Source organism: Bos taurus, chromosome 6 (genome assembly GCF_002263795.3).
Source record: "Bos taurus isolate L1 Dominette 01449 registration number 42190680 breed Hereford chromosome 6, ARS-UCD2.0, whole genome shotgun sequence".
Taxonomy (NCBI): domain Eukaryota; kingdom Metazoa; phylum Chordata; class Mammalia; order Artiodactyla; family Bovidae; genus Bos; species Bos taurus.
The window spans coordinates 91,564,079-91,579,611 of NC_037333.1; the positions used below are offsets into that span (position 1 = coordinate 91,564,079).

Sequence of the window (15,533 nt, forward strand, 5' to 3'; positions counted from 1 at the left end):
TTGCCTTTTAAATGCTGCACGATATGCTTCACAATTAATTTAACCATTTTCTATATGTACATTTAGGTTGTTTCCAGTCTCCAGGACGTGTTTCAGTCTTTCAAACTAGAAAGAATATTGTCAATCCTTGTCTCCAGTATCACTTGAAGCTGCTGACCTGTTGCTTAATCAGTGAACCACCCTTCCCTGCTAACATTGAAAATGGCCTTTATCTCTTATATTTCCATTTTGCTGTCTTCCTTCACCGACAAAAACTGTCCTTCTGCTAGTTCTGTTCTTCATTTCGCTTCTGTTTAGACCTATACAGATTTGAAGGAGAAGGCAATGGCACCCCACTCCAGTACTCTTGCCTGGAAAATCCCATGGGCAGAGGAGCCTGGTAGGCTGCAGTCCATGGGGTCGCTAAGAGTCGGACATGGCAGAGAGACTTCACTTTCATGCATTGGAGAAGGAAATGGCAACCCACTCCAGTGTTCTTGCCTGGAGAATCCCAGGGATGGAGGAGCCTGGTGGGCTGCCGTCTACGGGGTCCCACAGAGTCGGACACGACTGAAGTGACTTAGCAGCATACAGATTTGATACTGGATCCTACAGCTGACCCACAAAACCATGCTTGCTGCTGTTGAGTGCTGTGTGTGTGCTTAGTTGCTCAGTCGAGTCCAACTCTTTGCAACCCCATGGACTGCAGCCTGCTGGGCTCCTCTGTCCATGGGATTTCCCAAGCAAGAGTACTGGAGTGGGTTGCCATTTCCTTCTCCAGGGCATCTTCCCAACCCAGAGACTGAACCTACGTCTCCTGCATTGCAGGTGGATTCTCTACCATCTGAGCCACCAGGGATGCTGTACGGACATGCATTTGTAGTGTCGCAGATAGTAACTGAACTTTGGCCTACCTAGTCCTTCCCTATTTTCCTTGGGTTCTGACCTTTGCAAGATTCTAAATAGCTTTCTTGGTAATAACTAGGTTGCATAAAGGTCTTTACTTGGGGCCCTGGTCCTGAGGCTACAAAGAACAGCAGGAAACACAGAGGTGCTCTTGTCAGTATGAATCAGCTGCTAGCAGCAGAAGATGCCTTCAACGAAGAGAGAGAGTGAGGAAAGTGTCAGCTCCGAGGACTTGCAGGCTTACTGGGCTATTTATGAGAAAGGTCTCTGTGAGAGAGGGTAACTAACTCTGAGAAGCTGAAAGTATATAGGGTTTCCCCCTTTCCTGTTACAATCATCACTTCATGAAATAAAGTCTTTCCCAGGTTTAAAGCAGTCTTAAATGTATTTCCTTACTTTCAATATCCATTTTAACATTTTATTCAGTTAGGATGGTTGTTCACTTGTTTTTCACATTTTTCTGTGAGTGGTTCAAAAAAATAAAAATATTTGCCAAAGTGAATATTACATTCGAAGTTATGAAAAGTTCACATTAAACCCAAATAAATAGCCATTTGAGAAGGGAGGACCCCATATGTTCTTCCTAATATTTTCTCTCTGAATCAATCAAGAGTATTATTTCTGATTTTCAATATTCAACAGATTTTGACACTGTTTTTCTAAGGTGTCAACATCCAAAAGAAGAGCACAGATGAAACAGGGAATTTATTGTATAGCTATGGCAAGAGCTTATAGTTGCTGTTACTGTTACTATTTAGCAAAGAGTCATGTTTCAAATACTTACATTCTTCATATGAAAACTTTATTTACTTGGAATAATAGAAAAAGGCCAAACTGAATTGGTAAGAAGTAATGGTTGACTGGATTTCCCTGGTGGCTCAGGTGGTAAAGAATCTGCCGACATTGTGAGCCACCTGGATTTGATTCCTGGATTGAGAAAATCCCCTAAAGAAGGAAATGGCAACCCATTCCAGTATCTTTGCCTGGGAAATCCCATGGATAGAGGAGCCTAGCGGGCTATAGTCCATGGGATCACATAGAGTTGGACATGACTGAGTGACTAACCCCACCTCCACCTGAATAACTGACTATTCCTAAGTGACATTTAAGAAAGTACAATATATATTAAAAACTTATTACCGTAATATAGAAAAGAAGCTAAATTTGTGAAATAAATTCAAATCCAAATCACATATATGATTTCTATATGTAGTTTCTTTAAAGATATAACTAAATGTATTAGACTAAAATTTAAAAATTCAAAGAATAACTGCTGAGATTGGAATTTAGAGACATATGGCAGTAATCCTAAATGTCTTAAGCTTTTTGTTTGAAAAAGACACTCATTCTCACAGGTTTCTCCTTAGTAATAAGACCTGATAATCGTAGTGGAAAGACAAACTTTTAAATGTGTATACAGAATGAATCAGACCATTCGAATTGTGTCAGGTCCTTAATCAGTATAGATTAATATAATGTGATTTTAAATATTTTTAGGTTATCATATTTAACTCAAATTGAAATTTGGGTTTGCAGGTTAAACTAATTAAGAAAAGTGGGAAGGGACTTCCCTGGTGATCCACTGGTTAAGATTTCACTTTCTAATGCAGGAGGTGAGGGTTCAATCCCTGGTTGGGGAGCTAAGATCCCACATACTTCTGGCCAAAAAACCAAAACATAAAACAGAAGAAATATTGGAACAAATTCAATAACTACTTTAAAAATGGTCCACAACAAATATATATATATATATATATATATATATATATATTTTTTTTTTTTTAAGAGAGAGAGGTGGGAAGAAAAGGAATTGGCGAAAGTTGGGGAGGAAAGGGCAAAAATGTGCCTCTGACCAAGTGTAAACCATATGGTACGTAAATTATGTCATAATGCGTGTGTGTTTAGTTGCTCAGTCATGTCCGACTCTTTGCAGCCCCATGGACTGTAGCCTGCCAGGCTCCTCTGCCCGTGGAATTTTCCAGGCAAGAATACTAGAGTCAAATTTCCTACTCCAGGGGATCTTCCTGACCCAGGGATTGAACCTTCATCCCTTGCGTCTGGTCTCCTGCATTGGCAGGCAGATTCTTTACCACTAGCACCACCCTGGGAAGCCTTATATCATAATAAAGATGTTTAAAAGAATCATAACTTTAAACAAAAGAAAAAATATGCAAACAGCAGGTTGCGGATTGGCCAAGCAAACCCTTTCTCTAAGATTAGGTTGTGTATTTTTCATATTTGTTACCCCCTCGTAAAATATTGTAGCATGTTTAAAGCTTTATTTCTTGATCAGTATATCTGTTTTCACTAGAAAAAATAAAACGCTCTGGATTCTAGTGTAATGCACTATTTCTGGGAGTGATCTTGATGTCGGAACTAAAAGGCAGCATGACTTGACAGAAACCGTCTTGGCATTTATCCATATATACACCTGATACGTGTAACTGGTTTACAGTCATTTATCATTTATGCTTTGGGAGGAAGGGATGGGCCATTTTGAAGGGGAACTGAAGGACCCGGTGAGGGAACTTACTCCTAGCTCAAACAGAGCGCAGTTTGCCGAATTTTCTATTGCTGTGTAGATTTTTTCATTTCCAATCTCACCTTTGATCCCAGGAGATAATTTGTTTTCCTTTTATCTACAAGTATCTGGCAATACATCTAAATTATAGGTAGAAGTAAAAAGTGTTTTTCCAGAACCTGTGGTACAGCGGAAGCCCAGGAATTCCTGTCATAGTGATGGATTTAACCGGTGTCATGAAGTCTATGTGGGAGGTAAAAATTGGATCTAAAGTGTTTCTAAAACATTTTTTTTTAATTGCAGTATAGTTGATTTACAATGTTATGTTAGTTTCCAGTGTGCAACAAAGTGGTTTAAATATATATATATATATTCTTTTCCATTATAGGTTATCACAAGATATTGAATATAGTTCCCTATGCTTTTCAGCAGGACCTTGTTTATTTTATATATAGTAGTTTGTATCTGCTAATCCCGAACTCCTAATATATCCCTTCCCCCCTTTCCCCTTTGGTAACCATGCATTTATTTTCAGTGGCCACAGTGTGTTTTGAATCGCCAATTTAAAGTGATGTTTTGCACAAGAGTAGAGGAATCTGGTCCAGCCTTACAAGGTTTCACCTGACCCTGGGCACTCAGGAAACAAGGTAGCAGGGCAGCAGGGGAGGAGGTCTTATCTCCTCTGCCTACAGAGCTCCTGGCTGCGTCCTCAGTTAATACGCCTTACTTCCTTGACATGGCAGCAGCTGCAATGTGCTTTCTAAGCAGTAAGGACTGACCACCTTGTTTAAAGCTTAAGTTCTGAGCATCATCTGCTTCCACCTAAATCTAGATCCCCACAGGACATTAGGACACAGAACAGGCAACATTAGCCTCCCTGCTTCTAACACCTAGCAACAATGTGGGTGGGTACTCCTCTGGCTGTGTGGCAGGTGTATATATATTTGTACATGCCTGTGATACCATGACAGAGAAGGACATGGCACCCCACTCCAGTGTTCTTCCCTGGAGAATCCCAGGGACGGCGGAGCCTGGTGGGCTGCCGTCTATGGGATGGCATAGAGTCGGACGCGACTGAAGCGACTTAGCAGCAGCAGTGATACCATGATGCAAAGAAAATACAACTTCAAGGGGAGGGGGGTAATACCTTGGGGGAGGGGGAATCCCGTTCTTGAAAATATCTATAAAGAGGTTTATTTAGTAGTTTTTGTAGCCCCCAATTCTTCTGCATTGTGCCAGGATATTATAAAAAGCACAGCCAAGTAAAGGCAAATAATATTAACTCTATGGGAACTGAGGTTTCTAGTTCCTACCTAATTAGACATTCTCTTTTCTGGGTCTATATGTGTGTTTATCACCCTAAATATAGAACCTGATATATATAAAATAATATATTAAAAACTACTATATATAAAATAAAATTTTAACAGGCATTCTGCTTGAGGGAGAAGAAATAAAGCCAATTTCAAACCTTACTGTTGATCCCTGGAGATGCATGTGAAAGTCATTAAGAAACGCACTTTTTACAGAAAAAAAAATTTTTTTTCCCACCTCTGTTAGAGGCTGGAAGAGTCTTTAAAGAAAGATGAAACTGAAAATAGCACCACACCCTCCTTAAGAATATTAAAGGAGTACCTCTATCTCAATGCAAAATAAATTCAGGTGTGTATACTGCCTAAGACCCCAAAGTTTGCAAAGCTGAATCCAGAATTTCCTGTAAGATTACAGTCATAACCTGTTAATAATCACCTGTTCCTCATCTAGAGATGATGCTCAGGAAACAAAAGAACTGGGAAGGGAGGTTTCAACAGCATTAGCTATCAGAAACAACCTGAAGCTCTCCAGTTGATTTATACGGGAAAAAGAACACACGGAGAAAAAGGATGGCTATTTTCCATGTAATGCGAGCTTTGTTTTTTGTTTTTTTTAAAGATGTGAACTTTTTACCTTGTTCATTCATGCTTCATTTGATCAATTACTAACTATATAGCCCCTGAAAAGCGAGCGCGGGCTTTTTGAAATGGGTATTTTGTTCTGGGATCCCCCCCTTCACTTCAAAATGGGCGGGGAGGTGGAGTTAAGACACCTTTCTGACTGTGAACCGATCAAGCAGCGCCCGAGTGTGTGAGTCGGCCCCCTGAATACCACGAGGACCCGAGGACGTGGACGGCGGAGCGGCGGCGAGCGGAGCCCGGCTCCTGTAGCCGGGAATCCTTTTTCAAACCTTAGGGAGCTAGCGCTGCCATTGAAATGCAAATCCCGTCCTGAGCGGCCGGGCCAATCGGCGAGGCTTCCTGTGCGATTACCTGGTGGCGAGCGCGGAGCGAGCGCGGCCCCTCCGGCTCGGCCCCGGCGGCCCGGTAGGCGTGGTGATCGGGCGCCCCCGCACCCTCCGGGCCCGGCGTCCCGCTTCACCCCCAGCAGCCCCGCGCCCCGGGCTCGCGGCTGTAGCCGGGGCGCAGGGCGCGGCCGAGCCTCCCATTGTTAAGCGCGGCCCGGCCCCGCCGGCGATGCCCCGCGCCGCCTCCTCCGAGCGGCGGCGAGGTTTGAACTTGGCGTCGGCCCCGAGCCCCGCGCGGCCCCGGGGGGCGACCGCGGCTCGGCGAGCGGCGATGGTGAGTGTGGGACTCGGGTCCGCTTTCCCCGGGCGGGGCGGAGGGAAGGCGGGTACCCAGCCTTCTGCTCTCTAAAGGGTGTCTATTTCGGTCCCCGCGGCGACTCTGAAGAACCCTCTCTGCAAGGATAAGTCCTCGGGCGGGCTTTCTCTGCCGGCGGCCGGCCTGATGGGGGTAGGTGGCGCCCTCCGAGGGTCCTCCTGACACTCCTGGACCTTGGCCTTTTTTTTAAAAAAATAATTTTATTAGGGAGGCAGAAACTGCTACTCCAAGAGGAAAAGAATTGCAGATTATTGACAGCATGAAAACTTTTCAGGAGAAATGATCTGTGAAATATTTTAATTTTGATAAATTGCTTCTTACGAGGGCTCCTACTGAGTTTAGAACGACTGGCCTTTCTTGGTTTTACTGGATTTGTTTCTGTAGGAAAGATCCCAAGAGTGCCTTTGAGGCGCATGCCTGCCCCTCCCCCCTTGCACTTGTTCCACCTCTTAAGGCAGTTTCTTTTTAAAGGTGTGTCCCACTGTCATGTTGCAGGAATTAAATCACGAAAATGAAATGATACCTGACACACGCTTTACTGTGAGCTGCCAGAGAGAGGAAAGTGCTTTGCTGAGGGGTGGAGGAGAGGTAATGAAATTTCAATACATCCAGCATCCGGTGGGGGAGGTGTGACCGGCTTTTTCTTCTCTCTGATGTATTTTGGCATTACTTTTTTTTTTTTTTAATCGTGTTATTGTTGTGGTGCACTTTTGTGCATGGAGGCTTTTGAGAGGAAGGGAATAGAAGCCCACATGTATATAATCTCCATGGAGAGATTGCTCTGAGATGTCAGGGTGAGGCAGGAAATCTTAGCACAGGGGCTTCTGATGATAGTTCTGTGCGTCTCCTATTTCTAACTAGTTAATATTTTAAGGCTAGGTAAATTATCATTTCCAGCAAAAAGCACATTGGTCAGACATATGCTTAATCTTGCCTCAAATAATCTCACCGGAAGTTGGTTTACATTTTAATTAATTTCGATGGTTAATTTTTGTCTTTAAAAAAATTTTGTTTTAATTACAAAAGTGTTTCATGATCATGGCAGAAAAGTGGCATATACAGAAGTAAACTGTCCTTAACAATCATATTTACGTTCGATTGGTCAAGGCCTAGTTTTTCATGGAAGCCTAGTTATTTGAAAACTTTGCAGCTGTATTGGAGTTTTTAAAATTGCTAACAAACCTGGTTTAGGAATTGACAAGGAAATAAATTTGTACTTTAAAAAATGTTATAACCAACAATAACTTATTCACATGGTTCATGGGACGGAATTTATTGTGGCAGTTTCTCTTGAATCAACTTCCCACATCTGCTCCAGACAAATGGTTTCTGTTTGTATAGCCTGTTTTGTAAATACATCTCTACCATGAAGGCAAAGTGCCCAAACACATACGCCTTTTCAGTGCTGGTAACTAGGTTCATAGAGTTAATATTTTTATTGGTTTCTGCATCAGAACTTCCTTGCTGTACACTTGATAAAACCCTGGAGAAGGTTACCAAGGGATGTTGTAGAGAATTTACTTCCCTGGAGATTTTAAGAATAGGATAAACATCCATCTGCCTAGGATGGCTTTGGTGCAATACTGTTTGGATAAAGGCAGGCAAGGTCACTTCTCAGAACCCCCAAATTGAGGAATTCTAAACAAATTTCAGTCCTCAGCAACCTGGAATCAAGGGAAATAAAGATTGCCTCAGAAGCACCTGAGCTCAGGATGTGGCAAAGCCCTGTTTTGATTTATGTTAAAAAAAAAAAAATTTTTTTTTCCTTTGGCTAAAAAGATTTTAAATTTACCCCCAGGACTTGCCAGTCCTTTTCTGTTGATGGATAAAAAATCAACAGTGATTTATTTATTTTCTAAGAAGTTCTAGGTTGACTGTAGCATAAGTTCCGTAATTTCAAGTAAATGAACAGATTTATGGAAATTAAAAGTTCTGCTTCCCAAGACTTAGAAAGTAGATAATCTGCCTGCAGTGCAGAAGACCTGGGTTCGATCCCTGGGTTGGGAAGATCCCCTGGTGAAGGGAATGGCTACCCACTCCTGTACTCTCGCCTGGAGAATCCCATGGACAGAGGAGCCTGGCGAGCTATATATATTACATGGGGTCACAAAGAGTTGGACACAACTGAGCAACTAACCCTAAGTCTGATTACATTTTTACATGAACATTTTACTTTCTCCTCCAAATGTATTCTTGACTTTCCGTTTCCAATGTAGAAACGGTGTGGTACTTTCACCAAAACCAAGTATTCCTGTAACTTGTGTTGGAGGCCGTCCTCCTGAGCTCCTGCTCTGCCACTAGAATTTCATGGGTTGCTGCTTCCTCCACCCTCCTGTTTGACAGAAGTATCCTGTAATCCTAACCACCATGTGACCTCAATTGCAGCGACACCTTCCTCCCTTTCCGTGGTCACTTGATCAGGAATAGCCACCCCTCGCCCTCCCTGCAGGATCATTGGGAGGGATTTACTTTCTAGGAAAGGTCATGTCAAAAAAAAAAAAAAAAACGGGCAAGTCAGGAGTCTCCTAGCTGGCTGGTTCTTTTACCCCCACCTCACAACCCTTCAGCTTGTCCTATTTCTCCATGCATGCCAAGCATGTTTTCTTATGCTTTGGTAACACCCAGAGAAGGAATAGGAGTATGAACAATGATCGTTCATTTGTTCGACAAACATTTGCTATGTGGGAGGCTCGGCAACTGCAGATTGGTCCTCTGTCCTCAAGGAATTCGTCATGTAAGAGAAGAAATCAAACATGTCAATAAGCTAGTGCCATTCTGAGGGAATAGAGTACAGGGGTTAAGAACTTGTTTGTTATAAAGTTAAACATACATCAACCTTATGACTCAACATATCCACACCCAGCTATTTACCCAAACTGATGAAAACAGATGCCCACAAAGAGGCTTGTACAGAGTGGCCATGGCAATGTTATTCATAATTGCCAACAACTGAGAACAACCCTGTGTCCACCAATAAGAAAACAGATAAACTGTGGTACAGCCACACCAAGGGAATACCACTCAGCAATCAAAAGGGGTGAGCTTGTGATAAACACAAGAACCGGGATGAACCTCAACCATTATGTTAAACTGAAAGAAGGCCGACACAAAAGAATATGTAGCAGTTCTATTTATGAAGTTCTAGAACAGGCAAAACTAATCTATGACTATGGATGTTAGTGGTTGCTTGGGGGTGGGGATCGAGAGAGTTTGGCAAGAGGTGACTTTCGGAGCCATGGAAATGTTGTATGTCTTGATTTGAACGATTGTTACACAGTTATCAAACTCCATTGAACTGAGCATTTGAGACGTGTTTTATTGTACTCGAAGCATTAGCTCAATTCGAAGCAGAGCATAGTTCCTAGAGATAGACAAGAGTATATATCTCATCTCTGTCTCTAGGTGTATGTTACTCTGGGTAAGTTATTAAATGCATCTGAACCCGGAGCCATTGGACAGTAATGAAATACCTCCTTCACAGGGTTTTAAGAATTGTTAGATAATTGAAGTATTTAGCTTAGTTAAGAACTCGGTAAGTGTCCCCTCATAATTCCATGTATTGTGATAAATATGTGGTTTTGTTGTTAATGAGAAAGTGATTTCCATTTTTTGTAAAAGCCACCTCATTTATTTAAGATTATCAAGGATCTTATAGTAACAAATATCCTTAACATTATATGTATCTTCATTTTAATGGGTTCTTTTCCCAGGTTGTAGGGAATTTAAATTTAGTTCTTGCTTACCTGATCAAAGTACCACTAGGGCTTTGCTTTGCTATCAAATGTAAACCTCAAAGAGAAAATACCCGCTAGGCAAAGCCCTCTGTTTTTGAGGATTTCATGAGAGTAGTTGAAACTGAACTACCAGACCAGGCTCACAGCATTCACAGAATCCAGGTGAAAGGTTTACATATTATAAACTCTTTCCAAAGAAGTAGGGGAAAGAAAAATCATCTCTATATAATTAATATTGTGCTTTTTTTTTTTAAGGGACACATTATATAACTGGATTTTTCAGTAAAATACCTTGTACAGAGTGGTAAATATAATACTAGTTTACTTAATCTGTTAATCTTCAATTATTTAGGTTCAGCAAAGTGTTCGGGAAAGACAATGTAAACTTAGCCAAGTCCAAGAGAAGCATTTTGTTGTTAGAATGATTTAACTCATTCCCTAAGCATTTACCAAACGTTTACTGAGAACATATTAACCCCTGGGAATTCGGTGATGAATAATAAAACGTTTTACACCCAAAGGTTCACAGCTGCCCTGATTGTGTGAATGTGTGCCCATTTCTTATGCGCTTTTTTTTTTTCAGGGCAGAGGCATTCTCTTAGGCTGGTTTTGTTAGTTTAAAAAAAAACTTTAGGGACTTCCCTGGTGGTCCAGTGGCTAAGACTTTGCACTCCCAATGCAGGGGGCCCAGGTTCAATCCCTGGTCAGGGAACTAGATCCCACATGCTGCAATTAAGACCCAGTGTAGCCAAATAAATGCTTTTTTTTTTTTTAATTTTAAAAACTAGTTTAAAAAAGCCTCTTGCTTAAGGTGGAGATTTAAAATCCTGTTTTGTTTTGATGCTGTTTTCTTAGACACCAGAATTTCTTCTTATCCTTACTTTTAGTTACAACAACATGGTCTCCTAGAAAGGCAGTATAGAATTGTGGAAGCGTCTTAGGCTATGAAAACAGAGCAGCCTGGGTTTGAATCTGAGCTCTGGGTGCATGCGTGCTCACTTGCTTCCATCGTGTCCGTATCTTTGTGACACTGGACGGCAGCCCTCCAGGCTCCTCTGTCCATGGGATTCTCTAGGCGAGGTTACTGGAGTGGAGTGGGTGGCCGTGCCCTCCTTGAGGGGATCTTCCCAACCCAGGGATCAAACCTGAATCTCTTATGTCTACGTGCATTGGTAGGTGGATTCTTAACCACTAGTGTCACCTGGAAACCCAAATCTGAGCTTTGCTGCTGCTGCTAAGTCGCTTCAGTCGTGTCCAACTCTGTGCGACCCCACAGATGGCAGCCCACCAGGCTTCCCCATCCCTGGGATTTTCCAGGCAAGAACAGTGGAGTGGGTTGCCATTTCCTTCTCCAGTGCACGAAAGTGAAAAGTGAAAGTGAAGTCGCTCAGTCATGTCTGACTCTTCTCGACCCCATGGACTGCAGCCTCCCAGGCTCCTCCGCCCATGGGATTTTCCAGGCAAGAGTACTGGAGTAGGGTGCCGTTGCCTTCTCCTAAATCTGAGCTTTACTGCCTAGTAATTTAGGGTAGGTCCTTAAATTCTTTAAGCCTGAGTTTCCGTATCTGTAAAATGGTGATAAAAGAAGTGTTAATATATATGATCAGATTAGGCTGTTTTAAGGATTAAAATATAAAAATAACTATCCTGGCACCTAGTGGGAATTAATATCTAATATGTATCGAGTCCCTGCTAAGAGGTGCTGTCTGAGACTCTTTTTGTATCTTCCTCATGCTTGTATGAGGTAGGCACTCTTATTGAGCCCTTTAAAGGTGAGAAAACTCCAAAACCACAGAAAAGATGAACTAGCTTGCTGAGGGTATGGAGGTGCCAGGGTTGGAACCCCGCAGATCTTGCCTCTCAACTGAGGAGGTTATTAATAGATACCAGTTACTTTTCCCTTCTTGTTGCCCTTGTGCAATTGCTAAGTCATGCCCATCTCTTTGCGATCACACGGGCTGTAGCACACCAGGCTTCCCTGTCCTTCACTATCTCCTGGAATTTGCCTTTCCCTTTTAGGTGAAATTATTCTTAAGATTTAACTACTGCAGGTAGAAATTAACACCAGTAAGTGGCACTCAGGCTACAATGTTGGGCGGTGTGCAGGTGAGCACCGGTGATGGAGAGTATGTATATCTTAAATAGTTGATGGATCTACTTTCTACCTTGTGGAGGGGGACTCACAGGAGACATGCTTGTAAATGTGGTCCGGGTCTTTCCCCAGGCCCTTAAAAGTCTTCCTGTCAGCGGCCCTCTGTGACTTGTGAACAAAGAATGTGGATTTGGTTGAGATTTTGTAAAGCCCTAGTAGGGGCTGACATAGGGCAGTATTATCTTGGTCTCTACCAGCAACGCAAGATGAGAAGTGTACCACAAGCCCTGAAAGCGAGAGAAATGTAGATCCTTGTTGTCTATTTTACGTGTATACTAGTGTGTATCTGGTAGAATATTGTTGTTGGAACCCCATGGACTGCAGCACGCCGGGCTCCCCTGTCCTTCACTATCTCCCAGAGTTTGCTCAAACTCATGTCCATTTGAGTCAGTGATGCCATCCAACCATCTCATCTTCTGTTGCCCGCGTCTCCTCCTGCCCTCAGTCTTTCCCAGCATCAGGGTCTTTTCCAGTGAGTTGGCTCTTTGCATCAGGTGGCTAAAGCATTGGAGCTTCAGCTCCATTATATATGTTAGAATATATATATGACTGAATCTCTTTGATGTACACCTAAGTCCAATACAACACTATAAATCAGCTATATTTTTTAAAAATTAAGAGGAACATTAAACTGTTGCCCCGGGATATTTTATATTCCCCATTTTCATGGCGTTTCCTCAACTGCCAGATTCTGGAGAACCCTGAGTTAGAACTTTATAAAAGAAAAAATACCAAGTGGTAGATTGAGAACCCTTCTGAGTTAATGAAGACACATGAAGTCACATTGGCCAATTAAAATAATATGCCTTGAGGGGAAGGTAGTTAAGTATACAGACATGATTCCCTACGTAGATATGAGCCTTTTCACGGAATTCCCAGCCCACCTCACCAGAGTACAGGTTTTTATGCAATATGCTCTCTTAACGTTCTCAGCATCCATGGCTGTCTTCTGTAGTGTAGCTTGTCAGCCAACCTCCGGACCAGTTCCTCAACCACCCAGGTCTGTGTAAAACCCACCAGGGAAGCCCCTCAGCAAGCAGAGTGGGTGCTGCTGGGACAACAGGCTGAAGCCAGGGGGCACGAGAGGAACCTCTTTGCAAAGTGCTGCTTGTGTTTAAAGGAACGTCACCGTGTACCAGTTTTGTCCACCCAAGTGAGCCATGTTATCTCAGGGCAAAAGTCCTGGTGGATGAAGCTTTGGGGGCATCACTCTGAAGGGGAGAAAAGAAATCTGGAGGGAAACCCTACAGCTCTCTGGTTGTCTCTGACCCCTAGAGGCTGCTTGGCTCTGTTCAGGTTCCACTAGTCTCTTAGTCTGATCCATAGTAACTGTGCTGGGCTAAAGCTAGAATCGTAGGACTGTCACTTGAAGGTCCCTCTGCTTCTTCCCCATCGCCTCCAGCCTCTTTCACTCAACTTAAGCCCTTTGTGTTGGTTCCCATGGTTACCTCTTCACCACCAGCAGCTGGAATTCAGTAGTGAGAGGAGGCCGCCTCCCCACTGAGCCAGGTCTGGCTGGGGCGGAGGCCCCTGATCCGCCCCTGGTTCGTGGCATGGGGTCACAGTCCAGTACCTTCTCTTTGTCATGGATTCTGTACTTTTCCCAGGCTTGGCGTGCTGGCATTCTAGTGGGAGGGGAGACGGGGGTGATGTGCGGCTCACAGGGTATTTCCTGCTCTCAGCTGGCCCGGGGTGGACCTGCCAAGCCCCTACCCACTGGCACCTCCTTCTGTGTGCTGGTGCCCAGGCAAGGGGGTAGGACCTGCTGTGCCCATTTGGAAGAAGATGACCACTCACTTTCCCACCTGCTTTTGTTTTAGCTTTTGTGCCCAGTACCATCTGTTTATGCCTGGGACGTTAACAAGACCAGGCTCTGGTCTGGAAGGAATTGGTGTCCATGGCAGGTTTTCCTTCAGCTTGGAGGACCAGGTAGGCTCAGGAAACCTAGGGATCGTGGGCAGCCCAAAGGTTCAAGAGGAGAGCACAGCCAGCTCAGAGTTTGTCTTGAAGCTTCAAATCAGAAGCTGTTTGAGGCCCAGATTCCTACTCATTGAGAGTTCCATTGGCCCCAGAAACAGGAACTGTAACTGCAGGTGGAAATTAAGCAGCCCTGTTGGTGAAGGTGAGAAGTTACTATAGAAGGCACCACAGATCGTGGCTCCTGAGGATGCCAGGACCGGAAGAATTGTCATGCTTTTCCTGGAATCAGGCAGCTCTATTTATTCTACAGTCCACTCCACCTACAAGTATCTGAGCCCCTAGATGATGTGCAGATCAAGGTTAAGGGCATGCTTCCGAGCCTTATAGTGTGTGGGGTCTTGGCTTTACCACTGTCTTTGTGATCTTGAGCAATTTACTTAAATTACCCATTCCCCGGTTTCCTTTTTCTATGAAAGAGGGAAAACACTTCATAGGCTTATTATGAGGATTGAATTTGTTATGTAAAAATACTTTGTAAAGCCCTACTCAGGTGCTGGGCTTCCCGGGTGGCGCTAGTAGTGAAGAACCTGCCTGCTAGTACAGGAGACATAAGAGACACGGGTTCAATCCCTGGGTCAGGAAGATCCCCTGAAGAGGGGCATGGCAACCCACTCCAGTATTCTTGCCTGGAGAATTCCACGGATAGAGGAGCCTAGTGGGCTACAGTCCATAGGATTGCAAAGAGTCGGACATGACTGAAGTGACTTAGCATAGCACAGCACATAGTAACGGAAGGAAAGGGAAAATGATGGGGATGAGTAGAAACTTAGCCAGTGGAACCATAGTTACAAACACCTTGAAAAGATATATTAAAATCCACAGACACCTACTTTTCCACAAGTTGACTGCAGTTTGGGTACCTTGCCTTCCATTTAAAATATACTTCCAAAGAATATAAAGCAACAGCTGGGGCAAAGCTTGGGAGACAGAGTCCCACTTTGGGTGATAGCAGAGGTTGGAAACATTTAGGTTTGAGATTTGGAGGGATGTAAATAGCATGGAATGTCTATTATCTACCCCAAAAAGCAGAACGAATCTTAGATATTGTGGACACAAATGCAGTTGGCACGAGCTTAAAAAAAGTGCATGTGAGCTTCTTTCTAAGACCCAATAATCCTCTTGGGCAAAGTAAGGATTAGGCCTCCCCCACAAACAAGGGGGTGAGTTCCATTTTGCTAAGATCCCTCAGCTGTTGCCAAATTTAGCCAGGGACCTATTTTCTTGCGATGAATGACCACCTCCATTTACATTTTGCACGTCCATCCCTCTTCTCCATGCAGGTCTAGGACAGGAGCAACTTATTTGCATGTAGATGGAAGAGAGAAGGGCTTCCTTGATGGCTCAGTGGTAAAGAATCTGCCTGCCAATGCAGGAGACCTGGGTTCGATCACTGGGTCAGGAAGATCCCCTGGAGGAAGAAATGGCAACCCACTCCAGAATTCTTGCCTGGAGAATCCCATGGATAGAGGAGCCTGGTGGGCTACAGTCCATGGGGTCACAGAATTGGACATGACTGAGCACGCATGGGAGAAAGAAACCCCACCTCCCACAGACTGCAGTCGCCTCCCTTCCAGAGCCAGGGTCTGTCATCCACTCCCACTTGC

At 43.7% G+C, this 15,533-nt stretch overlaps 1 protein-coding gene and 1 non-coding gene across 8 annotated transcripts in view; both read left to right on the forward strand.

The window, feature by feature from the left end:
• Positions 1-15,533, forward strand: part of SHROOM3 (shroom family member 3) — a 329,119-nt gene that overhangs the window by 245,824 nt on the left and 67,762 nt on the right. The window contains exon 1 of one of the 7 annotated variants that reach the window (XM_010806189.4): positions 5,505-6,021. The gene's annotated coding sequence lies outside the window, so the exon portion shown is untranslated. 7 annotated transcript variants of the gene reach the window in all.
• Positions 10,437-10,509, forward strand: TRNAG-CCC (transfer RNA glycine (anticodon CCC)). The gene has a single exon. It is a non-coding gene; the product is annotated as a tRNA-Gly (tRNA).